The sequence below is a fragment of the Pleurodeles waltl genome, chromosome 3_2 (assembly GCF_031143425.1).
Source record: "Pleurodeles waltl isolate 20211129_DDA chromosome 3_2, aPleWal1.hap1.20221129, whole genome shotgun sequence".
Taxonomy (NCBI): domain Eukaryota; kingdom Metazoa; phylum Chordata; class Amphibia; order Caudata; family Salamandridae; genus Pleurodeles; species Pleurodeles waltl.
Window position 1 is genome coordinate 16,186,578 of NC_090441.1, and position 20,005 is coordinate 16,206,582.

The following is a 20,005-nucleotide window of genomic DNA, read 5'->3' on the forward strand; positions in this document are numbered from 1 at the left end:
CATTGCAGCCAGCTCCTAATGGAGCCGGCGGCAATGTGGGGTGAGGCGGGTGCAGCTGCACCCGTCACGCTTTCCACTGTCTGCTTAGCAGACAGTGGAAATCGCGATGGGGCTGTGCCTGGGGGCCCCTGCACTGCCCATGCCTAGTGCACCATGCCAAGCCGCAGCCACCGAAAAAGCCTTATCGCCCCATCTGATCTTCTTGGTCCGAGGTACATAGACCCGATTAGAGTTTGCAGATCTAAGCTGGAGGCTCGGGGTATACCAGCGGAGCCCCAAGGACAAATAGTCTATACACCTGGTATGTAACGTCTTGTGTGTTAAACACATAGGGGGTCATTATGATCCCTGACGGTTCAGCCCGCCAGGCCGGCGGTGGGTAAAAAGACCGCCACCGGCATGGCGGGCTGAACTGCCATATGATGTACACATGGAGGGCCGCCACAGGCGGCGGCTCATCCACCGCCAGGCTGCCTCTGACAGGCAGCCTGGCTGTGGAAGGAATCATCATCTGACAGGGCAGCACTGCTGCCCCTCGGATAATGATCCCTACAACCACCAGCCTTTCCCTGATGAGTTCCCCCACCAGGGAAAGGCTGGCGGAAGGGGTGCTCTGGGGCCCTGTGCAGTGCCCCATTGCGCAGGTCACTGCCCGATTTACGGGCAGTGATCTGCGCGAAGGGTGAGGCTGCACCCGCCGCACAGAGGCATTGATGGCGGCTCCATGTGGAGCAGCCAGCAATATCCCGGCCAGGCATTCTGCTGGGCCGGCGGGGTCCCAGGGGGGCTGACGGTCAGTTAAATGACCGCCAGCCTGAACACGTCGGTTAACACCACCGTGTTCATAATGAGGTCCATAGTCTTGAAGGCAATGCGTTTCTTCACCAATAGCCAGTGTAGTTGCTTCAACATAGCACTGGCCGAGCAGGAACTGGGAAGACTGAGTATCAGGCGAGCAGCAGTGTTCTGAATCAATTGAAGCTTGCTGAGTGACAGCTTGTCAATATTGAGTAATAATGCATTGCAATAATCAATTTTCAAAATCACCAAGGCGAACTACACCATTATTCTAAGTCTTTCCTGTAAATAGGGGAATATTTTCCTCAAAGTTTTCAAAGTCCAAAAACAAGATTTGGTGATAGATTTAATATGAGGTGTGAAGGATAAAGCAGTGTCGAAAATGACTCCCAGGTTCTTAGTTGCGCCAGTCGGCATGAGTAGTTCCCCACACACCGATGGCCACAACCGCGTGCTCCACACATTTTTGCTGGAGCCAAATAAAAGGATTTCGGTTTTATCCCCATTCATCCTGAGCCAATTCCTGCCCATCCATTTATTGATCTCCCCCATGCCTTGATGAAAGTGGTCTGCGACTTCTTCCCAGTCCCCGTCAATGGGAATGATTAATTGGGTGTCGGCCGCATATGATGTAGTCAAAAAGCCAAAAGAACGAGTCAATCTGGCTAATGGAGCCATATTTAGATTAAACAGGGTAGGACTAAGAGAAGAGCCCTGTGGAACACCACATGGTAAGTGGTATGCAGGGGCTTTAAAGTCTCCACAGATTACTGTAGTGGATCTGTCCTAGAGAAAGGACTTAAAAATGTCAAGAGCAGTACCCCTAATGCCTGTTTGATACAGGCGGTGTATAATAATTTGAGGGGAGATCGTATCAAATGCTGCAGATAAATCAAGAAGCCCCAAAATTGTACCGACTCCCTCATCAACTAATTTCCAGATCGTATCAGAAGTAGTGATTAGAGTTGATTCCGTGCTATGGTTTTTTCTAAAACCATGTTGAGAAGAATCTAGGCACCCTGAGTCTTGAAAAAACGTGACTAATTCTTTATTAATATGTTTTTCCAAGATCTTCGATAGAAAAGGCAGTAAAGCAATTGGTCTTAAATTCTTGAGATTATTTGACTTGCCATCTATTTTCTTTTTTAAGGGGATCACCATCTCTTCCTTCCAAGAAGAGGGAAACACACCAGAAGTCAAGACCTCCTGAAATATGGGGGCAAGGGTAGTTGAGACTAGATCCGGGACAAGCTGTAAAACATAAGGAAGACATGGGTCATTAGGGGATCCAGTTTTGGTAGTTGTCATAAGCTTTCTAATCTTCTCTGTACAGAGAGGCTGAAAATTTGACAGTGTCGGGCTATCCTCTCTAGTAGAGAGGTTCCAGAATTCAGATAGCTCACATGTGACCGAGGGTTGTGGAAACTGCGCCTGAATGTGTGAAATTTTGCTTTCAAAATAAGTTGCCACCTTATTACAGAACCCTTGAGAGTTCTCAAAATCTGTGGGCTTATCAACAGTGGTGAGAGAGCGTACTACCCTAAAAAGTTCTCTAGGGGTATTAACAGCTTCCTCTATTCTGCTTTAGCCATATTAATAGCATTTTTGTATGAACTAAGGGTAGCTCTAAGTTTTGACTTTTCCAAGGGGGTGGGGTCTAGCCTCCATTTCTGTTCCTGTTGACGGTATTTCCTTTGCCAATTTTTGAGATTGTTCGTAAACCACGAGCAATTACCTTTTTTTTACCTTAGGGGGCCAGGTGGTTTACAAGGGGCTAACTGATCCATGTCTATTCTGATCCCCTGGTTGAATTTATCTAACGCTGAAATGGGGAGATCCTCAACAGCTGCCCAACCGGCAGACAGAGCCGGCCTTAGTTGTGATACTTTAATACTATTCCAGTGTCTAACTGGTTTCCGGTGGGAGGGATAAGTTGTCTGAGAGGCAGACAGATAGGTTGGCCTAAAACTAAGAAGGTGGTGGTCCGTCCAGTCTAAAGGCCTGTTGTCTGTAACAATAAAATCATTATCACGGGCAAATATGCCATCCAGAATATGGCCCTCCCTATGAGTGGGTGACGTAACTTTCAATTGCCAGTCAAGATCTACCATAAAATCAAGAAAGTCAGTAACATGAGAGTCCTGACTATCATCAAAATGAATGTTGAAATCCCCATGGACTATAGCTCTAGGGTTCATAGTGATTGGTTCAATAATAGATGACCAATGGAGTGAAAAAGTGGAATAAGCCCCAGGGGGTCTATAAATTAGCGGTCCTTCAAATAACAAAACAGTATTCTGGAAAATTTTAAAATTGGCACCCTCATATATTTCTGGTGCCACGTTTAGCAGTTCCCAGAAGCAGCTAAAAGAGGACCTAAAAATCAGTGCCAGTCCCCGTGCCCCTCCCTATAGTTCTGTCCAATCTTAAACAAGAGTAACCCGGGGGTGTTGCTGCTACGAAATCCGGGCTCTAGTCAGCCTTCGCCCAGGTTTCCGTGATAAAAAGGCAGACTAGGTTGTCATGGTAAATTAAGTCAAATATTTCCAACTTATGCTTCATCAAGGAGCGCGTGTTAATTAAAGCATAAGTCATCATATTAGTGTTAGGGTGCTTAATTTCTTTAGGACTTTCTTGTATCCCACTAAAGAGATCCCTGGGGGAAAGAGGTGAAGAAGACTTGGATAGAGGCCTTGCGGTCCAATGACAGAAGGCGCATTTCTGACTTTCTAACTTCCTAGGATAAATTTTTGCCCCATGTTTACACTTCTGCTCACCCTTTAATGCCAGAAGTGTAAGAGGAGAGTAAGAAATAAGATCTTTCTGGGGCTGGGACAGGGGGGAGGCATAGCCTCCAGCCCCCGGACCCAGACAAACGCGGACGGGCGCAGATGGGCTTGCCTTTGGTGCGCCTTTGGCGCGTCCGCATCTCTCCGACTAAATAATGGTCAGAAGATGTCACCTGTGACCTTCGGTGAGCAGCAACTAGACTTTGCCTTAGCTTCAGTGGTTGGTGTATTTCAAAGCATGATGTGTTGTTTGTTTGGTGATATGAAGCATGTGCAAGATTTTCAGGATGATATTTTGCATTTCACTGAGATTACTAATGAACATCTTGTGTAGAAGAAAGTATATGCCATTCCTAAAGAACGTGGTATGGCTATAAGACTAACTAAGTGCAAAATTCTTATGAATCATGTAGAATATTTGAGGCACACTGTTAGTGCTGATGGAAATAAAACCAAATTTGGTCTGATGGAAGCAATTAAGAACATGCTTATTCCAAAGGCTACAGTGTAGAAAAGTAGCCTCTTTCTACCTTGGTTACCCCCATTTTTTGGCCTGTTTGTCAGTGTGTTTGACTGTGTTCACTGGGATCCTGCTAACAAGGACCCCAGTGTTTATGCTCTCTCCTTTAAATTTGATTACTGGTAACATTTCATCCCACAATTGGCACACTGGTGCCCCACTGTAAGTCCCTAGTATATGGTACCTAGGTACCCAGGGCATTGAGGTCCCAGGGGATCCCTAAGGGCTGCAGCATATATTTTGCCACCCATAGGGAGCCCAAGCAAAGGGTTCTGCAGGACTGCCATTGCGGCCTGTGTGAAAAGGTGTAAGCACCCTATCACTGCCACTTTTCACTGCACCAGATCACTCATACGTCACTCCTATGGCAGGCCTTCTAGCCCAGACAGCAGGGTGCAAAGTACCTGTGTGTGAGAGCACCCCTGCACTAGCAGAGGTGCCCCCATGAACTCCAGGCCCATTTTCACGGACTTCGTGAGTGCTGGGACACCATTTTACCCGTGTTCTGGACATAGGTCAGTACGTATGTCCAGCTACATAATGGTAACTCTGAACATAGGCATGTTTGGTATCAAACATGTTGGAATCATACCCCAATGCTTTTGCAAGCATTGGTTGTATGATTCTTAGAGGACCCCCAGCATTGCTCCTACAGCCTTCCGAGGTTTTTCAGGCAGCCCAAGCTGCTGCCACCTCACAAACAGGTTTCTGCCCTCCTGTTGCTTGAGCAGCTCAAGCCCATGAGGCAGAACAAAGGATTTCCTTTGGGAGAAGGGTGTTTTACACATTCTCCCTTTGGAAATAGGTGTTACAGGCTTGAGAGGGGTAGCCTCCCCAAGCCATTGGTAATTCTTTGATGGGCACATTTGGTGCCCTCCATGCATAAACCAGTTTACATCGGTTCAGGGACCCCTAGTCCCTGCTCTGGCGTGAAACTGTACAAAGGAAAGGGGAGTGACTACTCCCCTGTTCATCACCACCCAGGGGAGGTGCTCAGAGCTCCTCCAGACGGTCCCTGGGTTTTACCATCTTGGATTCAAGGTTGGCAGGGAACTCTGAGAACATCTGAGTGGCCAATGCAGGCTGGTGACGTCAGAGCCCCCTCTTGATAGGTGGTCACCCAGCTAGGTGACGAGTCCCCCTTTCAGGGCTGTTTAGGGTCTCTCTCTTGGGAGGTTCCTCAGATTCGGCTTGCAAGACTCCAGCAGGATTCCTCTGCAACCTCCACTTCAACCTCATCTGGACGCTACAGGACCCGACAAGCTGCAACAAAGAAGCAAGACTCTGCCTGCAACATTGTGTCCACGGCTCCTTCCAGCAACTGCAACATTTCCCTGGTCGTGCATCCTCCAAGGACAGCCCGTCTTCAGCCTGCACAAGAAAGAAGAAGGAATCTCCCTTGGAGTGAAGGAGTCACTTCCCTGCATCTGCAGGCACCAACTACAACGATGACTGGCTGCGTGGATCCTCTCTCTTGCTGAGCCGCGTGATTCCTGCAACACGGGTGGTAGACTGAAGTGTTCCCAACGGTCTTCTCTTCCAGCTATCCAAATTGGATGGAGGTAAGCCCCTGCCTTCCCACGCAGGACAGTACCCCCATGCACCTTGTCATTTGCAGCTGCCAAGGCTTGTTGGCATCCTCTCCAAGGGATCCTCAGGCATCTTGAAGCTCCAGCCCCAGCACTCTATTCTGTGACGCACAGCTCCCTGACTGGTTCACCTGCAACATGGGACTCCTTTTCGTAGTGCTGTGTGGGCTCCTTCTTTGACTTCTGTGTTCCCATCCTGTGGGACTACTGTGGGTGCTGTCTGTGCTGCTGTGGGCACTTTGCGTCGCTGAGGACCCCTCTGACTCCTCCTCCTGGGTAGAGTCCACCTGGTCTTTCCTGGTCCCCCGCAGCACCACTTTCCGCCAACCGCAAGTTTTGCATGTGCCAAGGCTTGTTGGTGGAATCCGAAGACGCAAATCCAACTGCAATCCTCCTTCTGGCGCGGGACATCACCTGCATCCTCCAGGAACTCAACTCCGTCTTCTAGGGTGCAGTGCTGATTCTCCTTCCTCACCCTCGACTCATCTCTTGCACCTTCAGTCTGGTGGGTAGAAGCTCCTGCCCTTCCTGGACTCTGCTGTGCTTGTTGGACTTGGTTCCCTTCTTCCACAGGTCCTCTTGTCCAAGAATCCACTGTTGGTGTCTTGCAGTCTCTTCTGGGCTTTGCATTATTCTTCTTCTCTTCTAAGTGGGTGTTCTGGGGAATTTACAGTGATTTACTCCTGCTTTCCTGGTTGCTGGGGGTGTTGTGGTACTTACTTTTGGGCTTTCCTAGTACTCCCAGCTCAATCCACTTACCTAGGTGGGGGACTGACTCTTGCATTCCATTGTTTAGTATATGGTTTGTGCTCCCCCTAGGGCCATTATTCTCTATTATGATTTTCACTTTATTTCTCTGTTTTCTAACAGTTTTTATGCCTATTTCTGCATACTAGTGTATATAACTTGTGTATTACTTACTTCCTAAGAGAGGAAAGCCTCTATGGTATTGTTGGTACTTGTGTCACCAAAATAAAGTACCTTTATTTTTGTAACACTGAGGGGGTCATTACAACATTGGCGGTAAAAGCCGCTTATCGCCGTGCAGAAGACCGCCAATACACTGCCGCGGAATTCCGCTACAGCTATTATGACCCACATCTCGGAACCCGCCGAAATTTAGACACCCACACAAGTCCGCCACACCAAAGGTCAGTGATAAACTGGCGAAAACAAAACCTCCACCTCCACACCAACAGAAACACGCCCATGCTATTACGACCCACGAATCCACGCGGCGGTCTTTCAACCGCGGTATTCCATTGGCGGTACACACCGCCGCGCTCAAAATACACACACATCTCCAAAACACCGCCACATTGGACAATTCCAAATACACACAACTGATACACATACAAACACCACTCCCACACACCCAACACTATATAAAATACAAACCCACATCACACACAAACCCCTACGACCACAATTTATTCACGAAGGCCAGAGAGACAGCACAGAATAGACAATCCCACCACACAGAGGCACAAAACACCATCACCCACACAACATCCACGCACAAAACACCACACACCACTACACATCACCACACACATCAACACTCACACCGCCCCACACATCACACACACCACCCCATGTCACGCCAAAGACACCCCCGCTTTTCCGAGGAGGAGCTCAGGGTCATGGTGGAGGAAATCCTACGGGTAGAGCCACAGCTATTTGGCTCACAGGTGCAGCACACATCCATAGCCAGGAAGATGGAGCTATGGCGCAGAATAGTCGACAGGGTCAACGCTGTGGGACAGCATCCAAGAAATCGGGAGGACATCAGGAAGAGGTGGAACGACCTACGGGGGAAGGTGCGTTCAACGGTCTCCAGGCACAACATCGCGGTTCAGCGGACTGGCGGCGGACCCCCACCTCCTCCCCCACAACTAACAACATGGGAGGAGCAAGTCTTGACCATCATGCATCCAGAGGGCCTCAGAGGAGTCAGTGGAGGAATGGACACTGGTAAGTCAATTCGTAACTATCATATCCCCCACCCTACCTGCATGCTATCACACACCCCCACACTCACACCCTCCCCTATCACCCAAACTCCTCACTAATGTACTAAGAACACAAACCACACATCCCAACACCAAGCCCTGCATGACACAACTAAGCATGGACACCCATCACTAAAGCATGCTCACTGCACATACCCATAACAACTCCTAACCATCATCACACAAGCCCCCACACAGAAATGCTTGCACTGGGGTACACGCTCACCCACCCATTGCACACCATGACACACACACATGCAATAATCATGCTCTTATGCCCCTGCAGGATCACGAAGGACCGTCACCACCCCGGAGGGTCCAGACAATTCCACTCCACCCACAGAAGAGGCCCACAGTGACGATAGCAGCTCTGCCCTACTGGATCCTGATGACCAGCCCGGACCATCGTGGGCCTCGGGTCAGTCGGTTCCCCTCGCACAGGCACAGCCCAACACTGACCTTCCACCCACTGGTAACACCAGCACAGCACCCACCCAGCGGGCCCAAACCTCCGTACCCAGGACAGGTCAATCAGCTGTGTGTCCACCACTACAGGAAACCCAGGATAACCCACCACCCCAACCACAACAGGGACCTGGGGGCAGTGGTAGTGGGCACACGGTCCAGGGGACGCAGGCACAGGAACACAGGGGAACTGGGAGGGCTGCTGTGCGACAGGGGGCGGACAGGCCAAGGGAACCCACTCTCCACGGGGCCCTCTCCTCCATCATGGGAGCATACCACCACTCCCAGGAGACGATGGCGACGGTCCTGGTCAAGTTTCAGGAGACCCAGTGCCTGCAGGAGGAACAGTATTTGGGCTTCAGGGAAGAGCTCAGGACCATCACCTCCGCCTTGGGCACCATCGTAGGGCTGCTGAAGGAAATACAGCAGACCTTGAGGGACACCGTGGCACTCCAAGGGGCCCCTGACACTAGCATGGACGATGAACTGCCCACCACCTCAGCCGGCGCTAGTGGACAGGACGCCCCGCCACAGGACCACCACACCAGCACCCCACCCCCTGCAGACGGACAACCATCACGCAAGCGGTCCCTGAGATCCAGGAACAGGACAGAGCAAGATGGCAAGACCCCCGCCAGGAAATGAGACCACCCTGATTGTCCTCCCACTGTCCCACTTTGTTACCCTGTCCATACTTAAACTGCCCCAGCTCCACTTCCTTTGCCCATATGGCCAGTGCACCTGTGAGACTAATAGACTGGACTCTGCCATGAACATTCCTACACCATCACCCATCACCATTTTACAACCCCCCTCCAATTTTGAGCACCTCAATAAACACCCTTGAACCACAAAACAATCTGGAGTCAGTCCATGATTTGGTAAATTGTATTATCAATGACTGTCAAAATGCGTTTCTAGTTGTAAAGGCAACATACCCATGTCACACATCACAAGTCCTTGAAGGATGCATGCAGATGACACACGTTGGTAAGCACACCTGTGAAACCGTAATGTAAAGGAACAACTCAGTTACCAAATAATCCTATGAAATTACACACAGGATAGAGGAAGACGTGTGACTGTGAATGTAATGGTAAAAATGAAAATGTTCTCACCTGTGTGTCACTGGAAATATTGCTGTATGACTGACTCCCTGTTGTCGTTGTCTTCTTCCTCAGCTTCCTCCTCATCACTGTCCACAGGCTCCACAGGCTCCACAGCTGCCACAACACCGTCATCTGGACCATCTTCCTGCAGAAAAGGCACCTGGCGTCGCAAAGCAAGATTGTGAAGCATCGAGCAGGCGATGATGATCTGGCACACCTTCTTCAGTGAGTAGAATAGGGAACCACCTGTCATATGGAGGCACCTGAACCTGGCCTTCAGGAGGCCGAAGGTGCGTTCGATCACCCTCCTAGTCTGCCCATGGGGCTCATTGTAGCGTTCCTCTGCCCTGGTCCTGGGATTCCTCACTGGGGTCAATTCCAGTGGGATGGCGGATTGGTGAAATCAGGTCTGGCTCCAACTGGGTACATAGTTCCTGGATAGTGGCACGGTCAAACCTGTAGGTGACGATTAAATGTCGCTCCTCCATTGTCAACAGGTCCACCAGCGGTCGGTACACCGGAGGATTCCGCCATCTTCTCAATTGTCCCAAATGACGGTGCCTAGGAAGGACAACAGCGACCACAGAGTCAACTATTTACCAGGTATGTACCCACAGTTACACAGAACAGGACACCAAACACAAAACCCTTCCTGTATGTGTGTTTAGTGTAGGCCTAGCTATGTGTGACGCAGAAGTAAATGAAGCCATGTGGGCCCCTGAAATGGCGGCTGCCTGACCTCTAAACTGGGACAATGGGATTGTGGGGTAACTGCGTTGCCGTTGCACACCGTCGCGGTAGGCGGTCGTAGACCGCGGCGCAATGCTGCATTGGTTAACATTGGACCCTATGGGTCCCAGGAGCCAATGAACAAGTGCGCAGCCGGTGATGATACGCACCGCCGCGGACGTCACCGCCATTTTCTATCTGTTCAATCACTAGATACCTGATCTTCGACAGGAGAGGACCTACACTGCATGTGCTGCTGTGACCTCGGTCTGGAAGCGACGATGGCTGCTGCGTCTGGGGAAAGGGCCCCTGCCTTCACTGCTCAGGAGTTGGAGAAACTAGTAGACGGGGTCCTCCCCCAGTACACGCTACTCTACGGTCCTCCAGACCAACAGGTTAGTACACAGGTAGCACGTTGTATGGGCTAGGGCTGGTTGTAAGAGGGAAGGGGGCAGAGTTCAGGTAACATTAATGCATGTGAATGAATGTGCCACATGGCTAGGGTAGGGAGGGGGGACACTCACATCGACGGTGCAGTTGGTAATGACTTCCCTTCTTCCCTTGTGCATGTCATGTAGGTCAGCGCCCACCAGAAGAAGGACATTTGGCGAGCCATCGCCAAGGACGTCCGGACCCTGGGGGTCCACCAGAGAAGGGGCACCCACTGCCGTAAAAGATGGGAGGACATTCGCCACTGGAGCAAGAAGACGGCGGAGGCTCAGCTGGGGATGGCCTCCCAACGTGGGAGGGGTGCCTGTCGCACCATGACCCCCCTGATGTTCCGGATCCTGGCGGTGGCCTACCCGGAGTTGGATGGGCGCTTTAGGGCATCACAGCAGACACAAGGGGGTGAGTACACTCTCATTCTGCGGAATTTGCACGCAGTGGAGGTGTCTGGGTGGGGGAGGAGACCTGTGGGTGTACCTAGGCCAGGCAGAAATACGTAGGCTAGGCCCCTCCGTAATGCAGGCCATGTGGCACTCTACCCCACCGCAGTAGAGTGCCAAGTACAGGTATACATGCCCCTGTGGCATCCATGTGTGCAGAAGTCCACCATACCCATGTAGGACAGATCCCAGAAATTGCATCTGTAGAGGCCAGGAGCACGGCGTAGTGCAGGGGGCTGCTGTGTCTGTATTGTCTGCCAACGGTAGCGGTATGCCATGCACTCAACCTGTCTTTCTTCTGTGGTCTCCCTGTTCTTTTGTGCATCAGCATCATCAGGTGGAGGTACAGTGGCGCCGGAGCACGAGGGAGCTACATCCCACATGGCCATGGAGGGCCACACCACGGACTCAGAATGCACCAGTGGGACGGAGGGCGAGGGAGCTTCACGTCGGCCACCGGATCACCAACCAGCGACACGGACTCGTCCGCCGATGGGGGCTCCCTTGTGGTGGCGGCACCATCTGTGCGCCCCACTTCTACAGGTACAGCCGCCACCTCCCCTACCAGCACCGCCCTCCCAGCAGCCCCTCAGCGTTCACCCTGTGCCCGCTCACCCAGGAGGGTGGGCATCACCTTCTCCCCAGGCACCTCAGGCCCTGCTCCAGTCACCCCTGCTGCCCTCAGTGAGGAGGCCATTGACCTCCTCAGGTCCCTCACTGTTGGGCAGTCTACCATTGTGAATGCCATCCAGGGTGTAGAAAGGGAGTTGCAACACGGTAATGCATTCCTGGAGGGCATTCATTCTGGTCAGGCTGTCCTTCAGCAAACCCTGCAATCTCTGGCCTCAGCAATGATGGCAGCCATTGTCCCTGTGTCTAGCCTCCCCCCTCCAACCTCCTCCACCCAGACCCAATCTCCTGTACCCCAGCCTATCCCAAGCACACCATCAGACCAGCATGCACACACCTCAACACACAAAAGTAGCTCAGGCAAACATAGGCACCACACAACCCACAGGCACACACACAAGCATCACCCACATGCAGACACAGCAACATCCACTGCCTCCACTGTGTCCCCCTCGTCGTCGTCGCCCTCCTCCCTCCCAGTCTCATCTACACTCTCACCTGCATGCACTACATCTACAGGCACCAGGACTCGCACCAGAACACCCAGCACCACACCCCGCTCTCCTGCACTCACCACCTCCACTCCCATTTACACGTCCCCTGTGTCCTCTCCCAGTGTGTCTGTGACGCCCCCTCCCAAAGTACACAAACGCAGGCACACACCCACCCAACAGCCATCCACCTCACGACAGCCTCCAGTGCCTGCACCTGCACCCAAAACACCTAAAGTGACACCTCCTACAACCACCTCCTCTTCCTCCACTCCCAGACCCCCTCCAGCTACCCATCCCAGTGTTCGTCAGAAACTGTCCCTCTGTAAAGTTGACCTTTTTGCCCCCCCCTCCACTTCATCAGTCCCGTCGTAGCGCCTCAGCCAAAAAGCCTCCTGTACCAGTGGTGCTTGTTCAAGGTGTGTGGAGTGCACCGGCCACCAGGGCAGGCAGTGTGACACGGAGCCAAGGCACTGCTAGTCCACCCCCTGTAAAGACTCTGAAATTGGAAAGTGGCCAACGGGACCGTGCGAAGACTCCTGGAGGCAAAACAACTCACAGGAGTCCCAGGGGGATAGCAGAGTCAGCTTTGACTCCTCCAAAGGTGGGGAAGGGCCAGAAGAAGTCTGCACAGCCTGGTGTGAGCATCACGGCGGAGAAGGGCGTCATCCTTCCCGGCGGCCGGGACGCCACCGCCAGCACCGTCGTCACTGGTCCGGAGACCACCGCCACCGCCGGAGTCATTGCCCAGGAGGACACAAGTATCGTCACTGGTCAGGAGACCACCGCCAGAGTCATTGCCCAGGAGGGCCCAAGTATCATCACTGGTCAGGAGACCACCACCAGAGTCAGTGCCCAGGAGGGCCCAAGTATTGTCACAGGTCAGGAGAGCACCGCCAGAGTCAGTGCCCAGGAGGGCACAAGTATCGTCACTGGTCAGGAGACCACCGCCAGAGTCATTGCCCAGGAGGGCCCAAGTATCGTCACTGGTCAGGAGACCACCGCCAGAGTCAGTGCCCAGGAGGGCCCAAGTATCGTCACAGGTCAGGAGAGCACCGCCAGGGTCAGTGCTCAGGAGGGCCCAAGTATCGTCACTGGTCAGGAGACCACCGCCAGAGTCAGTGCCCAGGAGGGCCCAAGTATCGTCACTAGTCGGGAGAGCACCGCCAGAGTCAGTGCCCAGGAGGGCCCAAGTATCGTCACTGGTCAGGAGAGCACCGCCAGAGTCAGTGCCCAGGAGGGCCCAAGTATCGTCACTGGTCGGGAGAGCACCGCCAGAGTCAGTGCCCAGGAGGGCCCCGGCAGCCACAGCCCCACTGGGCAATGAGGGACCGTCATGCCACACACCAATGTCCAGTCCAGAGAATGTCATGCCACACACCAATGCCCAGTCCAGAGACCGCCATGGCAAAGCACAGCTGAACAGTCCAGAGACCGCCATGGCAAAGCACCGCTGAACAGTCCAGAACCGCCATGGCAAAGCACCGCTGAACAGTCCAGAGACCGCCATGGCAAAGCACCGCTGAACAGTCCAGAGACTGCCATGGCAAAGTACTGCTGAACAGTCTAGAGACCGCCATGGCAAAGCACCGCTGAACAGTCCAGAGACCGCCATGGCAAAGCACCGCTGAACAGTCCAGAACCGCCATGGCAAAGCACCACTGAACAGTCCAGAGACCGCCATGGCAAAGCACCGCTGAACAGTCCAGAGACCGCCATGGCAAAGCACAGCTGAACAGGGCATGCACCGCTGAAGAAGGAAAAGACCGCCACATCAAGCATCGTTATCCCATGTGCAGCTGGGACAGTGACGGGACAGGAACTGTCACGGGGAGACTAATCCAGTCTGGGCACCAGTCCCCCTCCAGAACCAGTGGTGGCTGTTATCTACTTGAGAGACTGTGGCTTTGCACTCCCCAGGATGGTACAGTGGGCAACCCACCCACTGTAGAGACTTGTGAGACTGTGGCTTTGCACTCCCCAGGATGGTACAGTGGGCAAACCACCCACTGTAGAGACTTGTGAGACTGTGGCTTTGCACTCCCCAGGATGGTACAGTGGGCAACCCACCCACTGTAGAGACTTGTGAGACTGTGGCTTTGCACTCCCCAGGATACATCAATGGGCATGGAGCCCCGTCATGGATCTGGCTTTGCACTCATCTGGCTGAGGTGCCCCCCTTCCCTTCCCCCTGAGGTGCCTGTTGTATTTCTCTCTGATGCCCCGGCAGTGTTCTCTCCGTTTGTGGACAGGTATCTTGTGTGGGCCTCGCCCATGCATTTTTGGACTAGTGGTGCACGGACATTGATATGTGCATATCTGCACTACTTCTCGTAATGTATATACTTTTGAATGATTTTATCATATTTCTGTATATATTTGAAACATGTATATTGAAACATTACAATGTTTGAACAGATTTTGTTTTGTGTTTGCATTCTTCCGGGGGGGTTGTGGGTTGTTACTGTGATGTTTGTGAATGCATTGGTGTGTGTGTTGTAGTGGGTGAGGGTGGCGGTGGGGGTGTTTCGTGTGTGTCCCCCTGACTTTTGCCTCCCCCCTCCCCTATGTCGTAGGTGCAGTACTCACCGTTGTCTTCGCCGGCGCCGGCGTTGCTCTTCGTAGATGAGTAGGAATACAAGGGTCGGTAGGATTTGTAATTCCGGATCCATGGAGTCCTCATTCCTCGTGGGATGTGTTCAGGTGAGCGTTTTCCCATTGCAGGGACTGTTTCCGCCGTATTTTTATCCACGGTGAATCCGCCCCGGAAAAGGTGGCGGATTGGCGGGTTGTGATGCTATGGGCGGTACATTGTCTTCCACCTGTCTGTTGGCGGTGACCGCCGCGCTGCTTGTCTGTACCGCCGTGGCGGGCGGGGTGTTAAAGTGGCTGTCTTTATTGGCGGTTTCCGCCAGGGTCATGATTCCCTTTTTTGGTCCGCCGGCCTGTTTGCGGTATTACCGCTCCTTTAACACCGTCCGCCAGGGTTGTAATGACCCCCTGAGTGTTTTCTTTCATATGTGTAAGTACTGTGTGTGACTACCGTGGTATTGCATGAGCTTTGCATGTCTCCTAGATAAGCCTTGGCTGCTCATCCACAGCTACATCTAGAGAGCCTGGCTTCTAGACACTGACTACACTACACTAATAAGGGATACCTGGATCTGGTATAAAGTGTAAGTATCTTGGGTACCCACCACACACCAGGCCAGCCTCCTACATAAAGATGCTCTTAAGTCTTTTTTTTAGGATTATGTGATCACTACATGCATTTTGTGTAAGATACTGTTATTGTGCAACCTCTTAGTGCTTTACTTAAAAAAGGGATGAATGGTTGGATGAATAAACTGAGGTTTTCGACAAATGTGTTAATTGATTCACCTGCGTTACCTCCTTTTGTGAGTGGTAAGAAATGTGTTATCAGTGTGGATGCCAGTATTACTGGTTTTGGTACAGTTTTATGTCAGATTCATAGTAAGGAGCGCACCATTGCATTTGTTTCCAGGACATTACAAGAAGTTGAAAAGATCTATAGCACTATTGAAAGGGAAGCGTTGGCTTATGTTTAGGCAGAGAAATTCAAGAATTTTTTGGGGGGTATTGCCTTTGACATTAACACAGATCATAAGCTTCATAATTGAAGTGGCACTGGCAAAGCTGAGGCAAGGTTAGTCAGGTTATTATCTAAATCCAGAAGTATACTATCCCTATTGGTTATATTCCTACAGGGAAGAATTTTAGATCTGATTGTGTGGTGCCTATTTCTATACACCCTGAGACTGCTAGTGATTCCTTAAAAGACGTAGAATGTGTGGTGGTAATAATAGATGCATTAAGCACTATCAAAGATTTAATATCAGAGAAAGACTGGGCACTGGCAGCTAGTAATAGCAACGGTCTCCAAGAAGCAATGAGTTAGATTAGGAAAGGCTGGCCTAAAGATCAATTTCTTTAACCTAATTTACCTTGTTATTCTCCAGAGCACCTAAGCTCACGATTGTAAACAATTTAATGGCAACACATGATTTATTTGTGTCTCTTGAGAGTTTTAGAAAACGTATAATTAACTTAGCTCATGAGGGTCATCTCTAACAGCCACTTACAGAAAGCTAAAATTATTTAATGTGAGGCCAACTTTGGAAAGTCAAGTTTCTCATTTAGTTAACTAGTGTAATGAATGTTTACTTTCTGATAATATTGGACATTTAGTGAAAAACCTTTGAATCCTGTTTCTTTACGAGGTGTACTTTGGGAGAAGTTAGCTTTGGATTTTTCAGGTACAAACAACTTCGCAACAAAATTAAATATTTACTTATTCTTCTAGATTACCATTCAAAGTGGTTTTATTTCTCGTTTGTTGATTCTGCAACCACTAATAATACCATAACTATGCTATATGTATTTAATCTTGAATGACCACTTAAGTAGATTGTTATTGACAATGGCAGTCATTGTATTTTAACTAAAACGTGGGAATTCTTGGTAGCACTATATAGTCCATCCTTTAATGGCTTAGTTGAAAGAATTAGCCATATTTTGAAGGAAGGTGGGCAGACTGCTTTATATTCAGGTTTAGATGCTGAAGAATACATTAATGAGAAACTGTATAGTTATTGTACCACTCCACACAGTACAGCTGGTATTTCTCCATTTAGACTCCTGAAAGGAAGAGAATCTAAATGCAGATTTCTACCACCCTATTTAAAATCTTCTAGCCCCATTAACTATAGTGATAAACAATTGAAAGTTTTAAGGTATGCAGTTGGCCAAAAGCAACGCAAAAACAAGGAATATTTTGATTCACACAGAGGTGTCAACATGTTTTGTGTACATCTAGGTGACTGAGTTTTAATTAAAAATCTGCTCAAAGTAAATACGTGTGAATCAAATATTTCGTAACAAATTATGGTTCTTAAAGTTGGGAAGTCATCTGCTTTATTGAAAGATAAAGGTTGGTGGTGTTTCAGAAATGTAATTACCATTTCTCCTGAACAAGTGAATGTTATTTTGAATTCAGGAAACAAATTGAATCTACTTCTCTAAATACTCACATGCTTGATGCCGATCAAGTACCAGATTTTGGGGGTCATTCTAAGTCTGGCGGGCGGCGGAGGCCGCCCGCCAGACTTCCCCCACCAAAATACCGCTCTGCGGTCGAAAGACCGCTGAGGGTATTTTGGGATTTGCCCTGGGCTGGCGGGCGACCGCCAAAAGGCCGCCCGCCAGCCCAGGGCAAATCAACCTTCCCACGAGGACGCCGGCTCAGAATTGAGCCGGCGGAGTGGGAAGGTGCGACGGGTGCAGTGGCACCCGTCGCGTATTTCAGTGTCTGCAAAGCAGACACTGAAATACAGAGTGGGGCCCTCTTACGGGGGCCCCTGCAGTGCCCATGCCATTGGCATGGGCACTGCAGGGGCCCCCAGGGGCCCCGCGGCAGCCCCTACCGCCATCCTGTTCCTGGCGGGAGACCCGCCAGGAACAGGATGGCGGTAGGGGGTGTCAGAATCCCCATGGCGGCGGAGCGCGCTCCACCGCCATGGAGGATTCTCGAGGGCAGCGGGAAACCGGCGGGAGACCGCCGGTTTTCCAAATCTGACCGCGGCCAAAGCGCCGCGGTCAGAATGCCCTGCGGGGCACCGCCGGCCTGTCGGCGGTGCTCCCGCCGACCCTGGCCCCGGCGGTCTCAGACCGCCGGGGTCAGAATCAGGGCCTTTGTTACATTTAAGTTGGTTTGTGAAGGGGGAGGAACATGTTATATGTATAATATTTCTTTGTATTGCTGCATTGTAGAATTTATGTACGTCCTACACTGTATTGCTGCATTGTAGAATGTTATGTGAGTTCTTGTTTCCACAATGTCCTTGTGGAGCTAGCTACTCTGGAATTGCTGCATTTCTGTATGTTGTCTTTAACTGTCGGGTGCACTGTCCGCAATGGTGTCGCTTTTACTTGTCTTGACAATTTCTTCCGATCGTCTCGAAGAATCTTCACTTCATTACCCGCTGATGCAATTTGGGTTTCCAATGACACTTTGGTTTCCTTGATCGCTGCCCATATCGTTTCAGTGTGAGCTGACAGTGAAGCCCCTGGCTCTCCTCTCACTAGTGTGCTGTCCATTTCCTTGGATTCCCCGATCGCTGTGGTTTCAGTCTAGCAGTGCGGGTCTCGCCCAGGCATCCGCACTCTGTTCACCGGGTATTCAGGTGCTCGTACTCCAGCCGCCACTCGTCACCTACTTGAAGTTTCTCATCCCCGGAGAGGCAGTGGTCCAGTAGTCAGGGGCCATGTATGTCAGAGGGGAGTTAGGGGGAAGGGTATAGAGTCCACCCTCGATGGTTATTTACCTTAATAAGATGAACCTGTTGAATACCTCATCTGACATGACATTTTAAGTCAATCACATCTACGTATCACCCACTGATAAGCCTGTCACAACCATGCACAACAAGAATTCACAAACGTTTTTCTGAAGTATGCCCGTGTCATGAGCACCACATCTTGGGGGTGCACATCCTGGTCGATCGCCTAAGCCCCAGGAGGAATAATATGGAGTGCATGCACTTCTGAGAGAACAAGAACTGGCAGGTATCTCTCAATCCGTGCTACAACAAGTTATGATCATTCGGATGAGAAGTGTCAGGAGTCAGACAAGCGTGTCCAGTTAACTCTCACGTGCAGGGATAGTATAGTATATAGAAAGGATCCCCGTCCTAGTCCTTAGAAGCTGCAGACACAGTTGTTGGTATTTTACAACATACAGTTATTTATTGTACCATAAATCTTGTGGATCTCAATGATGGTGAATAATATGGTAATCTCAGCAGTCATAATATAAAACAAAATGTACATTAGGCAAATCCCAAGCATGTTTCCTCACACGTCCCTTCATTCTCTATTTGATTAGTCTAATGCATAACTAATATCTACATACGTGTTCTCTGCATCACAATTGACATATTGACTGAATGGGTATTACAAGTTCTCACTCATCTCCTAATACCATATGAAGCTTTTGGGTTAGACATAGGCACTTTGGCATGTCCCTATCTCAATCAATCCCCATATCTGCCACTCTCAAATGCTCACATCCCTTTGTACTTTCTTCTTCAATTATTTTCTATAGAGTTGGCAGGGGGTAAGCCTGTATGGTTTCTGGTATCATTGCTCCAGAGCACAAGGAAGGCCTCTGTTACTGAAGCACACTGAAGGCAGGCAAATGTGAACATTTATATCCTTTTAAGTTTGATTTGTATGAGGCAGGATTCACTTGAAGCTCTAATCACTGGTACTGGATCACTAACACAATATTGTGATAAAATTATCAAAAATATTGTGTCAAAAATATTATTCACCATAATATTGTGATCCTATACTTATAGTGGCAGGTACAAAAATATTCAAACAAAAAATATTGTTGACACTAACATCGTCCAAAAACAGACACAAATATTGATTTTTTAATATAAATAGAGTTTAAAGTAATGAATGAGACATATTTTAATATATAACTTTAATATAATGTAAATTAAATATATTCCACTAATATTTAATAGTATATATATATATACAGGGAGTGCAGAATTATTAGGCAAATTATTATTTTGACCACATCATCCTCTTTATGCATGTTGTCTTACTCCAAGCTGTATAGGCTCGAAAGCCTACTACCAATTAAGCATATTAGGTGATGTGCATCTCTGTAATGAGAAGGGGTGTGGTCTAATGACATCAACACCCTATATCAGGTGTGCATAATTATTAGGCAACTTCCTTTCCTTTGGCAAAATGGGTCAAAAGAAGGACTTGACAGGCTCAGAAAAGTCAAAAATAGTGAGATATCTTGCAGAGGGATGCAGCACTCTTAAAATTGCAAAGCTTCTGAAGCGTGATCATCGAACAATCAATCGTTTCATTCAAAATAGTCAACAGGGTCGCAAGAAGCGTGTGGAAAAACCAAGGCGCAAAATAACTGCCCATGAACTGAGA